The 19,725-nt window shown below is 39.9% G+C and overlaps 1 protein-coding gene across 11 annotated transcripts in view; it reads left to right on the top strand.

The window, feature by feature from the left end:
• DNAJC6 (DnaJ heat shock protein family (Hsp40) member C6) overlaps positions 1–19,725 on the top strand; it is a 169,468-nt gene that overhangs the window by 68,830 nt on the left and 80,913 nt on the right. Inside the window, exon 1 of one of the 11 annotated variants that reach the window (XM_064372446.1) lies at positions 17,325–17,344. The exons of the other annotated variants lie outside the window; for them this stretch is intronic. The gene's annotated coding sequence lies outside the window, so the exon portion shown is untranslated. Of the gene's footprint in view, positions 1–17,324; positions 17,345–19,725 lie in introns of those variants that run through there. 11 annotated transcript variants of the gene reach the window in all.

Consider the following 19,725-nt stretch of genomic DNA (forward strand, 5'->3'; position numbering starts at 1 on the left):
TTGTATATAAGTTTTCTGCTGACTTACTGCTTTTTATAATCCATGCTCATCATCTTGAACTCCTTTTGGAAAAAAAGCTATGTTTGAGATGGATGAAGAATCCTGGAGTTTAGATAGTGCATTTCCTTGTTGCAAAATGTGTAACTCTGAAAAAACTAAATTACAGTTATTGTATATTAAACAGCTATTCCTGAAATTTACTTGGAAGCTTTTGACAGAGTAGCTCAGTATCTGAGGAGTTGTTCTTCACGGTCCAAGGAGTTAGGAAGTTCCATAACATGTGCCAAGGGATCTGGCAATTTCTACTACCTTTAGTTGCTTTATCTGAGATATCACAGGCCATAGTCTAGATGCAAAAATATCTTTTTATTTCAATAATACATCAGAACGTAATTTTAAATGTACTAGAGAGAGAAACTTTAAATTAAAATTCAAATGTGTGTGGTGTTAGCAGTGTAAATATCACCACCAAGGAAGCAGGAAGATGAGCCAGTGCCTCCTGTGCAGGGTCGAGTTTGCATGTGCAGAAAATCGCCTTCGGTGTATTGTGGTGTAGTACTCTACTTGATAGCTAGCAAGTGTGTTTGGCATACATTGTAAGGCACTTCCTGATTTTAGAAGTGTTATGCTGTGCAAAAAGTGCAATTAGAATTGGAGATATTTGACAAAAGGCAGGGTGAATAAATAGTGTCATAATAGTTATATAAAGTACTATAGGAGTGCAGAAGAAGGAGGCATAATTTTAACCAGGAAGACTAAGGAAGGCCACAGTGGATGTTGATATTTGAGCCAGAAATCCATAGGGAAAGAAGGAAAGAAAACTTGTTTTGGGCTTCGGGCTAATGCACAGTGGCATCATAGTGCATGGTATGTTGAGAGCATTGCATTTAGGCTTGAAGCTGGAACCCAGATGGGTGGGAGGTACTTTAGCAGATGGTACTGGGAAGATAAGACCCCGGTCACAGGGAGTCTGCTGAGGAAGTTGGACTTTATTCTGCAGGCAGTGGAAGGCCACTGAAGATTTGGGGACAGAGGTGAGGTAGGGCTGACTTATCTACTAGGCACAGTGTCTAGGAAGCACAATAATTTTAGGGTCCACAAAAATATTTACATTTTAATTGCCTTTAAAACCAGAATAAAATAAATAAGCACAACAATAATGAATTCATCTTTGTTCAAATGCAGTCATTATAATATATGTGTTTTTTTTCCTATTAATAGAGGAATAGGTCCATGAAGGTAAAAATGCCAACGGCCTACAAAAGTCATACTGCAGCCCCAGGGAAAAGAGGGCAAAATGTGAATCCTGGAGATAATTGACAGCTGCGTGAAGGATGAATCCCACCTGTGGTTCCCAACTGTGTCCTGGCTACATCAGATTTACTTGATTAAACACAGATTCCCTACTATGCAGCCATTAAAAGGAACCAGATCATGTCGTTTGCAGAGACATGGATGGAGCTGGAAGCTGTTATCCTCAGCAAACTAATGCAGCAACAGAAAACCAAACACCACATGTTCTCAGTTATAAGTGGGAGTTGAAGATGAAAACACATGGACACATGGCAGAGAACAACACACCCTGGGGCTTGTCAGGGTGTGGGGTGGGGTAGGGGGAAGGAGAGCATCAGGAAGAATAGCTAATGGATAATGACCTAACACCTAGGTGATGGGTTGATCTGTGCAGCAAACCATCGTGGCACACGTTTACCTATGTAACAAACCTGCACATCCTGCACATGTACCCCAGAACTTAAAATAAAAGTTGAAGGGAAAAAAAAGAAAAGAAAACACAGATTCCAGGGCCCCAGGCATGCTCGATTTAGGAGGAAGGGGAGGGGTATGCTAGAAGACAGAGCATGCCTGTGGAGGACCAGGAAAACAATCGAATGGCAGTTTAGCTGATGACCTGAGAAACCACAAAGGCCATAGCCAGGGCAGTGCCAGTGAGACTGGGAGAAAAAGGCAGCCTGGGGAAACATTGCACAGGCAAATGACAGACTGACAACCAACCACTGGTAGGGTGTGAGGTACAGGAGATGCCTGGATGGCAGCAAGAGAGAAGGTAGTATTTCTAGTCTCAGCAAGAAGTGGAAAATGTGACCAACTGTTTTTCTCTGCTGCAAGCTCACCATGAACATGCCTGTGGAAGGGCTGAGGATACTGTCAGCTTGGCACAAGCTTACACCAGGCTTTCAGCTTTTTGGTAGACTGCCCATTAGGCTGTGCAGATGCCCAGGGGAGTGCTGTGGAGGCGTGACAGGCAGGAGCAGGCCCTGTGTTTGCCTTGAGGAGCAGTAAGATAATGGGCAGAAATGCTAGAACTGAAGCTCTGTGGCTCTGGGCTGAGTCCAGGCCTGAGGCCCGAGGCCAGGATGGTGTCGGTGTCGGGTGGACCCTTCTCACTGGGAGAGCCCTAGGCTCTGGTTCCTTGCTTGGTGATGGAGACACAGCAAGAATAATCAAACACCTGAGAAACTTGGAAGATGATTATTGAAACTAGAATTTTTTTTTCTTCAGAATTCTCTGAAAAACCCTGACCCTAGACATTTTCAAGGACTGAGGACTGTCTTGTAACCAGCATTTGACCACTTGAGCGTTGCAGCAAAAATCTTAGCAGGATAATAGTCTTCATTTCCCCTGACCCTTATTCTTTTAGTTTCTTCCTCTTCTGCAGTCTTTCCCTCTTTTCTTTTGTCTTTCTCTTTCTCTTTCCCACCCATCTTCGACTTCCTTATCCCTCTCTCTCCTCCTTTGCCTCTCCTATTCATCTGCTCTTGTCTTCTCTCTTTCCCTTCCCTTCTCTCCAGTCAGTGAGTCAGCATGCTTGGGATATGTAAAGCCCCATGCCATGTGTGGATGACTGTAGTTTTGGGGTATGTGTATGCATGTGACTTAGCTCTCAGTCTGCTGCATGTGGCCCAAAAGGTGTGAAGACTCGTGTCACTTTCCAATTTAGGCAATTGCATCTGGCTTACCTAAAATTTCACTTGCTGCTTCAATCAGGAAAGTGTTCCTTCCATACTGTGACTTGGTGATGAGAGGTTTCATGAGCTGCAGTACCGGAGGCAGCTGCATTTCATAGAGATGAAGGAATGAATTTTACTAATTCATAGCCTGAGAGTGTAAGATAATAGCTCACCATTTCTTCCCCCCATGTCTCTTACTTTACCTCTGCGGGAAAGCAGATCTTTCTCTTCCCCATCCCTGTTGCTGAAGCCTAGATATATTGCTCTATTTTCAACTCTTCCATGTCTAAATTAGTGGAGGCTATTGAACAGTGGGAGTACTAGGGAATTATGAGTCAGGAGCTCCAAATGTAAGCTCTAACTTGGTCATTTACAAGCTGTGACCTTGGGCAAGTCGTTCAAATGAGAAAAGTTGTACTGACCTGCCTTTTTCATAGGAATGGCAAAATGTGAGAATGCAAATGAATGCATTTGCAGTTGATACTCTTCATTCATTGCATAAATGTCTCCTGGCTGCCTACTATGTGCTGCCACTATTCTAGCCATGGGAGATACAGTAGAGGATAAGATAGATAAGATCTTGGTGCTTATGAGTTTAGATTATAGTGCATGACCAGTGAACAAAGATACATGGTTCTGTGGCATGCTAAATGCTATGGAGGGCTAGTGCAAGCAGAGAATGACTCAGGGTGGTAGTAGGACGCAAGACCTACCTTCCAGGGGATGGTCAGGAAAACCCCTTTTGAGGATATAATGGTTGAGCTGACCCCTGAAGAAACTGAAACAAGTAGGAGAAAGAAAGAGTGGAGTGTAGGGCATTTCAAGTTCAGGGTAAAGCAAATGCAAAGACCTGGAGAAGGGAGATAGCTTTGTAGAAAGGAGTGTGTACCTGATATAACTGGTGCATAGTGAACTAGGAGGGAATGACCACAAATGAGGTTTGAGTTGTGTTTTTAAGAGACAGTTTGGCTGCTTGCTTAGAGAGAGTTTGAGGTGGCTTCCTAGGTATTCACATTGTAGGCAGGATTTCTATATCATAGACGAGGTCAGCAATTATACTGTTCAACACTAATATCAGCCTTTAAAAAATTTATTTATCTATTTGAGACAGGGTCTTGCTCTGTTGCCCAAGCTGGCTGGAATGCAGTGATGCAATCATAGCTCACTGCTGCCTCAAACTCCTGGGCTCAAGCAAGCCTCCTGCCTCAGCCTCCCAAATAGCTGGGACTACAGGCATGCACTGCCATGCCTGGCTAATTTTTATTTTTTTTGTAGACAAAAGGTCTTGCTATGTTGCTCAGGCTGGTCTTGAACTCTTGCTCTCAAGCAATCCTCCTGCTTTGGCCTCCCAAAATATAGGGATTACAAGTGTGAGCCACCACACCCAGCCTAAATTTAATTTTTTAAAGACTTTTTTTTTAAAGAGCAGTTTTAGGTTCACAGCAAAATTGAGAAGAAGGTACAAAGATTTCCCATATATCCCCTGCCCACAAATACATAGCCTTTCCCATTATCAGTATCCCCCACCAGCAACATGCTTTATTGTGCTCTATCATATGGAAATCTTGCAATGATCCAATGACGTAGGTGGTATTAACAAAACGTTTTTGAGAGAAGGTTCAATTAGGTTCAGTGAGCTTATGCACAGTGAAACTAGCAGCAGAACTCAGGTCTTCTGCCATATTGGGGCAAAAGAGAGATTTTCAAAAGAGGAATTGACATCTTGGGCACCCTGTAGCCAAGATATTTCAGCTACTTTAGGAAGAGACAAGCTGGAGGGATAAGACAGGAAAAGTTGGGTTAATTTCTAGGGAAATTGGTTTAGGTTGCCTTGAAAGTATAGCAGGATTTTACTGTCGTTATTGGTCTTAAAATTCAGCCATTAAAATCTTTTAACAGGAGGTAGGAGCCTGGCTTTGTCTCTGAATGTGCCAGGAGAGAACTGTCTCCATTATGCCTTTCACTGGCACACAGAGGCTGGGAAACTTTCACACACTGTCTTGTTTTGTGAGCATTTGCAGTTGTAACAGAAGACAGCTCTATTTTATGTCTTGCTTTGTTTTCAAGCCATTGTATGAAAGCCAGGCCTCTTGGCTCTTAAAAACTAACCCCCTCCAAACTTATTTTAGTTTATAGCAGTGATATGTGATAATGAAAAGAATATTTAAAACAATTCAGAGAATAGTATAAACATGAAAATAAAAATCCATTTTTTCTCTCTAACTTCTCACACAGACATGGATTCCTGCATACTCACATATACATGCATCCAACCATATATGTAATATACATTTGTATATCCTAGACTGCATCTATACATGCTATTTTATAACGTGATGTTCACTGTCATAGATAACTTTCTATATTAGTACCTGAAGATGTACCTTATTTTCTCTAATGGTTGTTTTGAATTCCACTGTCCCAATTCCTCTATTGACAGGCAGTAAATATCTTTGAGCATATATTTTTGTATATCGTACATGTGGCATACCTATGGGAAAAATTCTAGAAGTGGAATTACTGAGAGAAAGAACATACGCAGTTCACGTTATGATAGATCCTGCATTGTTGCTAAGAACCTTATACTAATTTAAGTTTCTAACAGCATATGAGGCTACCTGTTTTCCCGCATTCTTGTCAAAGCTGAGTATTGGCAAACTTCTTAATCTTTGGTAGACTCACATATGAGAAATGATGATAATGGTTTACTTGAAACTGGCATTTAAGGTTGATATTTCTGTGAAATATTTTTGTTTTCAGAAATTAATTTGAGTAACTTTTTATTAGGCAATCCATATTCAAGGCAAAACACTTCGGGAAATGTGGAAAACACAAAGAAAAAATGAAAAGAACAGATAAACTTGCTTTCCATGAATAACCATTGTTAACATTAAGGATATGCCTTTTTGTCTCATTTGTAAAGTGTGAATGAGAAAATTTTATTACTTTCTTGGCTTTTCATTGATTATAGCTACTAGTTTTCTTGTAGAATGCTGCAGTACAGCGGTGGAGAAGGCATTGGAGTTGGAGCCAGTGGTCGTTCTAGATTCAAGTTTTAACATTGCTGACTAGCTTTGTGACCTTGGGCAAGTCATTTAAATTCTCTCAGCCTCAGTTTCCTCCTTTGTAAAACAGTTAATGCCTTTTAGTATGGGTTGGTTTGTGTCCTCACTCAAATCTCATGTCGAATTGTAATCCCCATTTGTTCCAGGAGGGGCTGGTGGGAGATAATTGGATCATGGGGGCAGCTTTCTCCCTTGCTGTTCTGGTGATAGTGAGTGAGAACTGATGGTTTTAAAATATGGCACTTCCTTTCTCACTTCCTCTTTCTCCTGCCACCTTGTAAGATGTGTCTTGCTTCCCCTTTGCCTTCTGCCATAATTGTAAGTTTCCTGAGGCCTCCTAGTCATGCTTCCTGTTAAGCCGGTGGAACTGTGAGTCAATTAAATTTCTTCATAAATTACTCAGGCTCAGGTAGTTCTTTATAGCAATGTGAAAACAGACTAATACTCCTTCCTTCCCCTTCCCCTTCCCCTTTGCCTTCCCCTTCCCTCCTTTCCTTTCCCTCCCTCCCTTCCTTCCTTCCATTTTTCCTTTTTTTTTTTCAGGGTCTTACCCTGTCACCCAGGCTGGAGTGCAGTGATGTGATCACAGCTCACTGCAACCTCCACCTCCTGGACTCAAGCAGTCTTCCCACCTCAGCCTCCAAATAGCTAGAATTACAAGCCTGCACCACCATGCCTGGCTAATTTTTAAATTGTAGAGATGAGGTTCTACTACGTTGTCCAGGTTGGTCTCTACCTCCTGGGCTCAAGTGAGCCTCCTGCCTCGGCCTCCCAAAGTGCTGGTATTACAGACATTATTGGTTGGGCACAATGAGCCACCATGCCTGGCTGATAATGCCTTTCTTTTCAGATTGTTAGGAAGAGCAAATGGAATAAGGTATAGAAAATTGCTCACTGTATTCCCTGCCCTATAGTAGATAACTTGGTAAGTGTTGGCTGTGCTGAAGCTCAGATGAAGTAAGGCAGTGTTGAGAATATTTTATTATCCTGAGGTTTCTTCAAGGTGAAGAATTTTCTTTCTTCAGTTTATAAGGCACTGAGCCTTGTCTTGTTATATTCATTCTGGGATTGTTCATAAATTTTTTCTCTTTCTTTATTTTATTTTTATTTTTTTGAGACAAGGTCTTGCTCTGTCACCCAGGCTGGAGTCCAAGTACCATGACCTCAGCTCACTGCAGCCTCTACCTCCCAAGCTCAAGCGATCCTCCTGCCTTAGTCTGCCTCATCATTGGGACTGCATGCCACTGTGCCTAGCTAAGTTTTGTGTTTTATGTAGAGACAAGGTTTTGCCATATTGCTCAGGCTAGTCTCAAACTTCTGTGCTCAAACAGTCCTCCCACCTCAGCCTCCCAAAGTGCTGGGATTACAGGTGTGAACCACTGTGCCCAGCCTCTTTTTCTTTATTGTTTTCCCAGTGTTTGTATAAAAGCTAGTTCATGTAAGGCAGCTGTTGTCTATGAGGGGCTATTTCATGCCCTCTTCCTGGGACATTTGGTAATGCCTGTAGACACTTTTAGTTGTCGCAGTTGTGGGGGGAACTGTTACTGGCCTCTAGTGTGTAGAGGCCAGGGTGTTGCTAAACATGCTACAGTGTACAAAACAGCTCCTCACAACAAAGCACTTTCCTGCCCAAAATGTCAATAGTGCCTGAGGTAGAGAAACCCTGATATAGGGAATATATTGAATTGAATAGGGATAATGACCCTGGTGAAGTATGCCTCTATGGACTCATCAAGCTAATGGTACTTAGTGGTCAGCCCTAAAAATTAAACCATACCCTACAGGAATTTCTACCAGGCTGCAGAAAGTCCTTTGCTTTTCAGGAAGATGGTGTGGAAAGTATGTAAGTTATAAAAGGGCTGTTTGGCTAAAGTTATCACCTGGAGGCAGCTGAGGTCCTAGAAGTTTGTCTCAGTTTCCATGGGATCCAAGATAGATCTCCTTTGTTCATACAAGTATTTATTAATTCAGCAAACACTATTAAATGACCAGCAGGCCAAGTACCGTGCTGTGTGTGATAAAAAAGGAAAGTGAACAAAAGCTAAGATATGTCCCCTTAAAGGAGCTTAGAAGACAGTATAGTATTGTGGTTAAGAACTCAGATTTGGATCTATATTGCTTGGGCTCAAAGCCTGGCTTTGCCACTTCTAGTTTATCTGATTTAGCCTCTTGTTTTAGGATGGAGTTGAGAATATCTACCTCATATGATTGTATGATGATTAAAATGCTGATGAACACAGAATGTTTAGAAGAGTGTCTAGCTCAATGAAATTTGCATTCTTGTTTTGGTTATTTGTACTGTACGACTCCTACTGCTATGCAATCTTGGAGCCTTATGTTTTTTCTAGTTTGGTAGTTTCAGGTTTGATTAGTACTAGATTCCGTTTCTCAATATAGCCTTACCCAGACTCTGAGTATATAAAAGACAGACATGCATAGCTTAATATAGGTATGTGTTCTGAGAAGCGCATCCTTGGGTGATTTTGTTGTGCAAGCATCATATAGTATGCTTACACAAACCTGCATGGTATATCCTGCTATGCACTTGGGCTGTAGGGTATAGCCTATTGCTCACAGGCTACAAACCTGTACAGCATGTTACTGCACTGAATACTGTAGACAATTATAACACAATGTTAAGTATGCATCAAAAATATCTAAACATAGAAAAGGTAACACATTGCACTGAGATGTTACGATGGGTGCAACATCACTAGGTGATAGGAATTTTTCAGCTGTTATATCTTATAGGATGACTGTCATATATTCAGTCTTCCATTGACCTAAACATCATTATGTGTACATGACTGAATATGAAAACAGCAGCTCTTGTTAAAGTAAGGATGGAAGTCTGGACACTGTTTTCTGGGACCACTCGCTTCCCTTCCCCCAACAGTGTTGTCTGGGACAGAACCTGGGACTGTGTAGAACCCTGTTTGCCACGAGCAATCTCATCTGGTCTACTCATTTTGAGTGAGGAAACTGAGGCCTAGAGAGAGGAAGTGATTTAAAAGGGGGCTAAGGCAAGACAGGAATAGCTCTGATGTACGTGTGCCGAGCACAGACAGGATGCTCTATGAGGGAGTTCAGAGAAGGTAGAGACCGGCCCCTTCTTGGTTAGGTTGAGGTCTTGAAGAATGGGTGGGATTTGAACATTTCAGATAAAGTTGGAAAGGGTATTTTCATAGGAAGAAATAGAATGATAAAGGGATGGAGAAAAAAGCATTGTAGTCTTTACCTATTTCTTAATAAAAGTCTATTTAAAACATATTATTTACAAACTAAAGGAAGGGAGTTGTTATAAAGTCACAGAGTAATTCCTGGGGCCCAGGGGCAGTGGAGCCAGCCCATATGCATCAGATACCCCAGAAGTGAGCACCTCCTGGAAGCCCCCTCTCCACTGCCCCATAGTTCTTGTTTCCCCTCCTGTGCATTTGCTCTGCCCTTCGCTGTCTCTGAAGACAAGCTTTATTGTCTTCTCTGTGTTTGTGGCTTCCTCAAAGGTCCTGAGTTTCTATGCCACTGCTTAAAGCAACCAGTTCTCAATGATCATTTGTCTCTGAATCCCAAATTCTAAATTCCAGGAGGAAAGAATCCAATTACACATATAGGTATTATTTGTGTTCCTCTCATCCAAAGCTGTAGACAGACTGGGGCATGCGAGGAGTGTGTCTCATGTTGAAATGGTTGGTAAAGCCCTACTCAAAGATGAAAAAGGAGGAAAACTGGCCCTCAAGTCGCTCTTTTACAAGCAGTAGAAAGAAGGGTCTGTGTAACTTAACAAAGTATGAGATAGACAGTACAGGCAAAAAGTAAGGAAGTGGGTTGATGAAGGCTTCTTGAAGGGGGACATTAGTGTTGGCTTTGCCACGTAGGCAAGATTTCCTTGTGGAGAGGGAAATGCGGGGGGGGACATTCCAAACTAGAAGCTTGGAAGAACTTTGCATGTTTGAGTAACAGTGAGCAGTTGAGTTCCTGCATATGCCCACACTTCATTCATTCATTTAGACAGCAAATATTTACTGAGGACCTCGGAAGGAGGAAGGTATAGTTATGGATGAAGGTATAGTTATGGATGAAGAAATAAAATTAAAATAGTTAAACTGTTTCCCCAAGGTCATAGAGAATGGGAATATGAACCATATCTATCATGTTTTAAACTTTTAGTTGTTTTCGCTATAGTTTTTTCCACTTAGACTTTTTCTACTTGATTCTACAAGATCAAAAGTGACTTAGAGCAAGGTTGGCGGCTCATGCTTTTTTTTTTCTGTTTTAAATAGAGAACTTTTGGAATTGTACATTGTCCTTACATCCTAAAGTGAGAATAGGCCCATAAGTTCCATAACTATAAAATGATTTATGTGTGGCTGTATGTCTGTTTTAGCGGAATTGTTTGGTCAAGTGATTTCTAAGATCCATTTTAACTCAACATTTTGTATCTGGTAACTTGTTCTCTTTCAACTCAGTAAAGTTGGCAACCAGTTTGATTTAATTTATTACAGAATTATTTATAATAGAAAAAAACTTGAAACTGCCTAAAATGTCTCAAAATAGAGGATGGGTTTAGAAAATTAAGATATGCCTATATAGTATTACCAACTCAAAAAAGTTGCTTTTTTTTAATAGTAGAGATGGTGTCACCATATTGGCCAGTCTGGTTTTGAACTCCGGCATAAGCAATTCTCCCACCTTGTCCTCCCAAAGTGTTGAGATTATAGGCATGAGCCAATATGCCCAGCTCAAGAAATTTTTAATATGATGGAAGATCTTTAAAATATAAAATTAGTAGTATAAACAAGAAACAATCTTTATACATTGAATTAAACTACATAAACATGTGCACACATATATTTGTATTTGCATAGAAAAATTATTGTAAACATGTATACTAGTCTAAAAATGAAGAAACTATCGAAATATTACAGAACAATATTTCGGTAGTAGATATCAGTAATTAACAAATTTTAAATGTATTTTGCTAAAATTTCAATGATGAATTTCTATTTCGTAACTGTAATTTTATGTAACTATGTTCTTTATCTGTATCTACTTTTGTAACTGAAATTTTTATAGAAATAATTATAGATTCACACGCAGTTGTGAGAAATAGTACAGAGAGATACCTGTAAACTTTGCCCATTTCTCCCAGTGACATATTTTGCAAAACTCTAGTGTAATACCACAGCCAGGATATTGACATTTATTCATTCTACCTGAGATTCCCCTAGTTTCTTGTACTCATTTGCATGTGCACGCATGTGTGTATGTTAAATTCTACACTATTTTCTCAACTGTGTGAGTTCCCGAATCACAGCCAAGGTACCAAACAGTTCCAAAATCATAAGGAACCCCCATGTTGCCATCCATACCTGCCACTATTTTTTTAAAAATTGCTTGACCTTCGTTGGTAGGGCATTTCATTTATTTTGCTTTTGCATCTGAGGCCATAATAGAACCTTAGAGTTGGGAAGGACTTAGCAGTCTTCTTGGTTCTTCAGAATGTAGGAGTTTTAGAGGAGAAGTGGGAGAGGTTTTATGATTCTCCACCCTCCTCCCAGTACATCATCAGCTTGAGCTCTCTCCCCACCCTTTGCCGCCAAACACCTTTGCCTTGGTAATGCAGGTTTCAAGTTAGATATAATGTCCACTGGAAACTCTTGTCTGACCCTCTAAATCTGGGTAAGGTACTTCTTTTTTGTGCCCTGATTATGCTCTGTATTTTCCTCTTTGTGGCACTTTTCTCATTTTATAATTGCTCATAGATAATAAATAAATAGTGAATGGCTAGTTGGACGTCTGGATGAGGGTCGTTTCCCAGTGTCTGATGATCCTGCAACTGCTGCTTCTCCTTCCTTTCCCACCTTGTGAGTGGCTTTTGATCCTGCCTGCACTTCAACCACAGCATTTCTGTGCCAAGCCCTTGTTTATGTTGATTGTGCAACTACCTGCCGAGTCCACAGACTCCAGCCTTCTACCTGCTGATGCTTCCACCAGGATGACTAACTTCATCTTCTGAGCTTGTCACATTTTTCTTTTCCTCCATTTATAAAGTCAGCAAGATGATTAAGATGACTACTATAAGTAGCTATGAGCCTATATTGTGCAATGTGCTTGATATATACTATAATAGCTTCAGCTCTGTTCAAAAGAGGAAATGTCTACAGCTGACCCAGAGAGCATCTGGGGATAAAATGGTGATAGTAAAACATAACTTGAAGTATATTTTATATATACTTCAAGTATATATAAAACATATATTTATGAAGTATATTTAATATATATTAAAGCATTTATATTTATATTTATTAAAACATTTAAAATATTCCTATAATAGTAAAATATACTTCAAGTTATGTTTTACTATCCCCATTTAAAAAATGAGGAAACCAAGACTCAAAAAAGTTAATAAGTTGTTCAGGATCATGTAGCCAGATGAGTGGCAGAAATAGATTCAAATACAAAACCATCTATTACAATGCTCACATTTTTGCTCTGTCTGCAAGAGGGAACTGCATCTCTAGGGAGCTGTTTTAAGTTTCTGGTTCTTCCAAGACTTAGCACATCCTCTAGGGAACTGTATCCAAGTCTAGTCCCTGATTGAACCCTTCTAGTTAGGTAGCTCTGGACTTTGGAAGGCAGCCATTCTATTGCTGGACAAGAAACATTGCTGGGATATTTATTGATGTTCAGTGGAAGTCTGCCCTTCACTCTCCCAGTGCTGCATCTAAGTGGTTTGTAGTTCTGTCTCTTGGTGCAACATGAATTCTTTTGAATTTATAGATCCCCTGTGGTGTACCCAAAAGGGATTTTTTCTGGGTTTACCTATTTATTTTGCAGATGAAGAAACTTGAGTGCAAACAGAGAAGTCCTGTTTAACTTACTGCCCTTGAGTTACTTGAAATCTAATCTTACCTTTCTGGCTTACCTTTCTCTTTTTAGCTCTTCCAGTCTTTCCTCATGAGATGGGTTTTCTTTACTTTTCATTACCTAGTCTCCTTATGGACACTCTCCACTTGGCCTGTGTGCCTCTTGTTCTTGAAGCTGACCTCAATATTTCAAATTCGGGTTGATTGCATGGAGTCCAACAGAGTATGTTTAAATATGCAAAAAATGATGTAGATGCCACTATATACCAGGGACATGTTGCAATCTTCTAGCATATTCTGCCTTTTTTTTCCTTGTCCCCATTGTCTACAATATTTATGAGGCTAGAGGTTTGGTTGCATGTCACAAAAGCTATCATAACAGTGGCTTAAGGAGATGGAAGCCTATTTCTTGCTCATATAAAAGTCTGATCTGGAATGGATGCTGTATAAAGTAGCTAGGGTGCCAAGCTGCTTTTATCATGCTGCTTTTTGATCCTTAGGGTATTAGTCTCTTCCTCATATCTAAGATGGCCAAATAAACATTCATTTTCTAGCCAATGTGAAGCTGAGGAAAGGGCTTACCTTTCCTCTCTAAGAAACAGCCTGTAAGTTGCAGTCTCACTTCCACTCTCATCCCATTGGTCAGAACTTAATTACATGGTCATACCTGGTTGAAAGGAAGCCTGGGAAATGTAGTCATCTATTCTGGTAGTCCACATAACCAACTAAAAATATTCCTAAGAAGAACAAGGAGGGGAGAATGGATTTTGGTTGGCAAATAGCAGTCTCTACCATACCCCTCCTTCTGTTTCAGCTCCAGAAAAACAGGTCCTGGTTTGTTCTCTATAGCCATTGGCTTCCCCGATTTATGAAGTTCCATTTCTAGGAAAATTGGCAAAGCAGGATCTCCCAAAAATTCTCAGGATTCTGTGAAAGACTGAAAATCATAATCTTTGGTGTGGAGGTCACAATGGTAAAAATACCTGTCATTTATTTGGGGCTTACTATTTAATTGCTAGGCATATGTTAACATGCATTCTCTTATTTAATTTTCAGATGGATCCTAGGGGGCAGGTATATTTATTAATTCCCAATTTACAAACCAGATTTTCCAAAGAGATGAAATAACTTTTCAAGGTTGTACAGCGAGTACAGTGTGAAGCTGCCACCCTTTTATCTTAGTGCACTGGAGCCTGAGGTCATTGCCCACTCACTCAGACAGACCAGAGTTGCTCATTAACACTTCATAAATCCTTCTCATGTTCCTCATAATAACCAGACATTTCTAATTATAACTTGAGCAGCAAATGTTGTTTAAGATAGGTTATGAGCCCCAAATTGAAGGGATGGCTTTTATACTATGTTTGCTGAGTATGACCTCAGGTCAGACAAAATATTGGGTGACCAAATTGGCAAAGGACATTGTCCCTGTATTCCATTTTGCTGTTAGCAGTGCTCTTGAACCTTTTCTTTCCCATGAGGAAACTGAGGCACAGAGATATCACAGGACTTACTACATATGGTCGAATTGGGATTTGGCTCCACGTTGGTCTGATACCAAGCTGGTAATCTTAATTTGCCTGCTGCCTCATGTTCATTACTCTGAGGGGCCTGGACTTCAATTTCTTCATGTCCTGGAGTCTCTCAGCATGTCCTGGGACCTGGGACCTGGTTCTAGGCCTGAGTTTGCCAGCCTTGCTGTGTCTGGTTAGAGATTGTAGGCTACAATTGATCATAGGCTTTTCTGGACTTTTTTTTGATTATAGCTTTGCTTTCTAATTTTTATTTTTCCTGCTATCAATATGGCAAGTGGATTATAAATACAAATGTTAACAATGGGCACTTAGTAAGGAAAAGATGTCTCTGTGGTTAACTGTCTTTTCCAACCCAAAATCAGGATATGTAGACCACAGGAAGGGGCACTGGAAACCTTGATATTTATGAATAACAAATGTTTAGTGAATTGGGTGGTGGGGCACCTTTCTGGATGATGAGAAGGAATCGATTATGCCAAGAGCCAAGAAGAGGTTCTTTTTTTTTTTTTTTTATAATGAAGTTATCAGTATCCTAATAGCATCTTTTACTCTCTAATCAAGGCTAGCCCCGAATCTATCCTTACCCCTAAACACACACAGTCACGCAGCATTTTATCTACCTTTTTGTTTTTCAAGGTGGCCTAGGTGAGGAAGGGTAGTCTAGGCTGAGAAGTGTCCGAAAATGTTTTGCTTAAGGAACTTCAAGTAGCTTGGTGTGAAGGGGGCATGGGCTGGAGGAGGGAAATAATTGGTGGTCAGTCTTTTTTTTTTTTTTTTTTTGAAAGAAAGAAAGAAAAAAAAAAACTAAAGAGGAAGAAAAAGGAAGAGAAAGAGAGAGAGAGAATGGGAGTATTGCTTTCTTGCCCAGGCTAGAATGCAGTTTAGTAATGGGTATTGAAAACCTCTTTTATACCAATAATTATACTTGATGTAGACAGCAAGGAATAAGGGAAGAAAATAACAAACAAGCAGCCAACCAATATTTCATTTAAACCTATGAAATGCTATGCGATTACTGAGGAGTGATTTACTTCCAATTATGTAGTCACTTTTGGAATAGGTGTGAGGTGGTAATGTATGTTTTGTGTATTTGCAGTGGAGAGTTCTATAAATGTTTATTGAGTTTACTTGTTCCGGGTCTGAGTTCAAGTCCTGGATGTCCTTGTTAATCTTCTGTCTCGTTGATCTATAAAATCATTAGCTCTTCTTGTTACATTGATCCTTTTGCCATTATATAATGTCCTTCTTTGCCTCTTTTGCTCTTTGTTGCTTTAAAGTCTACTTTATCAGAGGCGAGAATTGCATCTCCTGCTTTTTGTTTATTTGTTTATTTTTACTCTTTGATTGGTTGATAAATCTTCCTTCTTCTCTTTGTTTTGAGTCTTTGTGTATCGTTGCATGTGAGATGGGTCTGGATGCAGCATACCGATTGGTTTTGGCTTTTTATCCAATTAGAATATATATATAGGTTTAATACTGGCATTTGATGCTAGCTGGCTGTTTTGCCCATTAGTTAGTGTAAATTTTTCATTGTGTTAATGCTCTTTGCTTATTGATATATTTTTGGAAAGGCTGATATTGGTTGTTCCTTTATATGTATTGTGCTTCTTTCAGAAGCTCTTGTAAAGCAGGCCTGGTGGTGGTGAATTCTCTAAGTACTTGTTTGTTCGCAAAAGATTTAATTTTTCCTTCGATTATAAAGCTTAGTTTGGCTGGATAGGAAATTCTGGGTTGAAAGTTCTTTTCTTTAAGGATGTTAAATATTGGTCCCCACTCTTTTCTGGCTTGTAGGGTTTCTGCTGAGAGATCTGCTGTAAGTCTGATAGGTTTCCCTTTATGGGTAACCTGACCTTTCTCTCTGGCTGCCCTTAGTATTTTCTCCTTCATTTCAACCCTAGTAAAACTGGCAATTATGTGCCTTGGGGTTGGTCTTCTTGAAGAATATCTTTGTGGTGTTCTCTGTATTACCTGGAGTTGAATATTACCCTGCCTTGCCAGGTTGGGAAAATTTTCCTGAATGATATCCTGAAGAGTATTTTCCAACTTGGATTCATTCTCTTCATCACATTCAGGTACACCTATCAAACATAAATTAGGTCTTTTCACATAGTCCCATATTTCCTGGAGACTTTGCTCATTCCTTTTCATCCTTTTTTCTCCATTCTTGTCTTCTCGTTTCATTTCACTGAGCTGGTCCTTGACTTCTGATATCCTTTCCTCTGCTTGATCAATTCGACTGTTTAAACTTGTGCATGCTTCGCGAAGTTCTCGTGTTGTTTTTCAGCTCCATCAATTCACTTATATTCTTCTCTAAATTGTCCATTCTTGTTAACATTTCGTCAAACCTTTTTTCAAGGTTCTTAGTTTCTTTGCATTGGGTTAGAACAAGTTCTTTTAATTCACAGAAGTTTCTTATCACCCACGTTTTGAAACCTGCTTCTGTTATTGGAACACACTCGTAATCTATTAAGCCTTGTTCTGTTACTGATGAGGAATTGCAATCCCCTGTAGAGGGAGAGGCATTCTGATTTTGAGTATTCTCTGCCTTTTTACGCTGGTTTCTTCCCTTCATTATGTATTTATCCGTCTGTCGTCTTTGTAATTACCGACTTTCTAACTAGGTCTCTGAGCTGACGTCCAACTTGTTGATTCCCAGCGCCAAAATCTGAGCAATCCACTGTGCCGGCCAAAATAGCTGTGTTAAGATTGATGGTGCTTTTCTGCCCGGGAATCTCCGGACTCCACACCAAGAAGTGGCGCGCTAAGGCGCCAGCAAAACTGCCGCGCCGGCCACAAGAGTCGCCCAGGCGACCCGTGGGGCTCCTCCACTGGGAATCTCCTGGTCCGTGAGCAACAAATATTCGTCTGAAAGTGTGGCGTCCTCTCGTTCTCTGCGCTTTCACTGGGAGGTACGTGCCCGAGCTGCTAGTCATCAGCCATCTTGGATCTCTCTCTCGGAAGAGGTTCTTAGTAGGAGGATAGCTAAAGCAAATGCCTTAAGTGCAGAAATGAAAAAGAAAAATAAACTAATGTCATATTTGAGCATTACATATTTTGGAATTTATTTGTCACAGAAGGGGAGACAGAAGCTCATTATCAGCAATGACTCCCCTCCCCTGAATCAATGGCAATTTTTGGACAGGCCTCAATAATACTAGGAGTAAGTGCTGTCACACTTGTCAAATCTACTTTGCTTAGGTATGTTTGGAAAAATGATTAATGTCCTTGGTGAAGTGTTATTCTCTTTTGCTTCATTAAACTCACCTTAGGAAGTGGTTAAATTGACAGTGGTTTTTTTTTTTTTTTTCCAGAATTCTCTTGAGGTCTCCCAGAGGCTTTGAACATAAGATACCAGTGATGTTTTTGATATTAGCAGTGGTTTATAAAAATATTTAAGTCACTCTTTACTCATAACATCCATTTAAGTACTTAGAGAATGGAAATTAGATGATTATATCAGAATTTCAAACATGAGATTTACAGAAAATTGGAGGATGCTCAAAGGATGTTCTGTTGGCAGAGGAGTTAAGTTGCTTTGAGAACAATGGCAGATTCTTTTATTTACAGTGGTTAGAGACTCACAGATGTGCTTTCACGGGCCACAATCCATCCATCACTAGCAGATTGTACATTGTTACAGTTTGGGCATTTGGGGTCTCAATCTAGTGTTAAGTCACCTACTCAAATTAAGAATTTTGACATATCGAGAAGTGTTTTTAAACAAACAAAAAGAACACTATCCCCCAAATTAACAGTGGGAATTGAATAGTGCATTTTGGCCTCATTACTCATCTGGGCTCAGCAGAGATCTTTGGATGTGCTTCTAGTTACAACATGAATAACAGCTTGGTGAAATAAATGGACTCAGATGGAGAACTGAAGTTCTGAGAGGGGTTTTATCTTCTGATGGCATTGCTCTTTGGCATTAACCATGAATAAAAACCATCACTGCTTTATTTTTAGTTTATAAAGTACTTCTATGGATATCATTTTACTTCAGCTTTACAACTGCCTTATAAACTGGATATAATTATCTTCATTTTACAGCTGAGGAAACTGAGGCTCAAAGGGTTTAAGTGACTTGCCCAAGGTCACAGCATAGCAAGCAGGTGACAGAATCAGGATTCCAACCCATATGTTATTATAGAAATTGTCATAACTCCTGAAAACATAGTAGCTTTAAAACCTTAAAAAGCATCAGTGCCATCTTTAGAACAATGACTTAGGAGTTTTTTCCTCCATGGATATAGCTTCAAATATTCGAGAAAATAACTGCAAATTTTGTTTCATCCTAACCCTAATAATGCTCTCTACAATGTCCCTTAGCCCAGAATTCCTGGTGACTATTTGATTTTTTTCTGAATTTTTAGTCTTTAATATTGCCCTATATTTGATTATATTATGTCAAAGGCAGAGCCTGGAGAATCATTATTAAGGATTTGTAGGTTGTTTGCATGGCCTTTTAAAGTAAAAAGCATAGATATGAATAGAAATAAATAAATTTATTTTGCAAAGTAACCAAGACTTCAGCCATGTCTGTATCCAATTCATCTACTGTAAAAAGTTCTACTGAAGATATTTACGGATTTCTTAGATCACATAATTGAGAAAAAGATGGCAAATTTGTTGTTAGGTTAATGTAACTATCCCTTCTTTGGAGAGGGTGATAACAAAACTGTCAAAAGAAAAAGATGCCTAGATTATACTTGCAAAATCTTGTAGGCAGATACACAAACTGCAAGATAACATGTAACCATGTTTGACAGGAGAAGTAGGAGAACATGGGCTACAAAATCCTTAAGCTTGACAGCCTCTGGCAAAGTGGTGAATAATATGAGGTCTTTTAAAATGGCTTTCTTGAGATAAAGCACAGAATGTAATGCGTGCAATATACAGAATTGTTGCTGGAGACAGCAAAAATACTCTTGAGACAGTGCATACTGAGAAAAATGTGTGCAATGATCAGGTTGTTGAGAGAACTGCAAAGAGTTTCCCTGGGACTGGGGCAAAGATGGGTGAAGGAGGAATGCAGGAGGTGAGAGTGGGAAAAGTTCCCAGGTCATTTAAGGCTTTGTAAACCGTGTAACCCTGTGCCTAAAAGTTTCTATGAAGGGGAGTGATAAGATAAAATTTGTATTTTAACAATGTGCCTCAACCCTCTGGAAAGGATTGGAGGGGTCCAAAGCTGTTAGGAGGCTAGAGATGGAAATGGCCTGAACCAAATAAGGTACTAAGTAAAGATTAGTGGATGTGTAGGGGAGGGTTGGGCCTGGCTTGGTGGCACATGCCT

This window comes from Aotus nancymaae, unplaced genomic scaffold (assembly GCF_030222135.1).
Source record: "Aotus nancymaae isolate 86718 unplaced genomic scaffold, 86718_ANA_hifiasm-v0.15.2.pri h1tg000007l, whole genome shotgun sequence".
In the NCBI taxonomy this organism is placed as follows: domain Eukaryota; kingdom Metazoa; phylum Chordata; class Mammalia; order Primates; family Aotidae; genus Aotus; species Aotus nancymaae.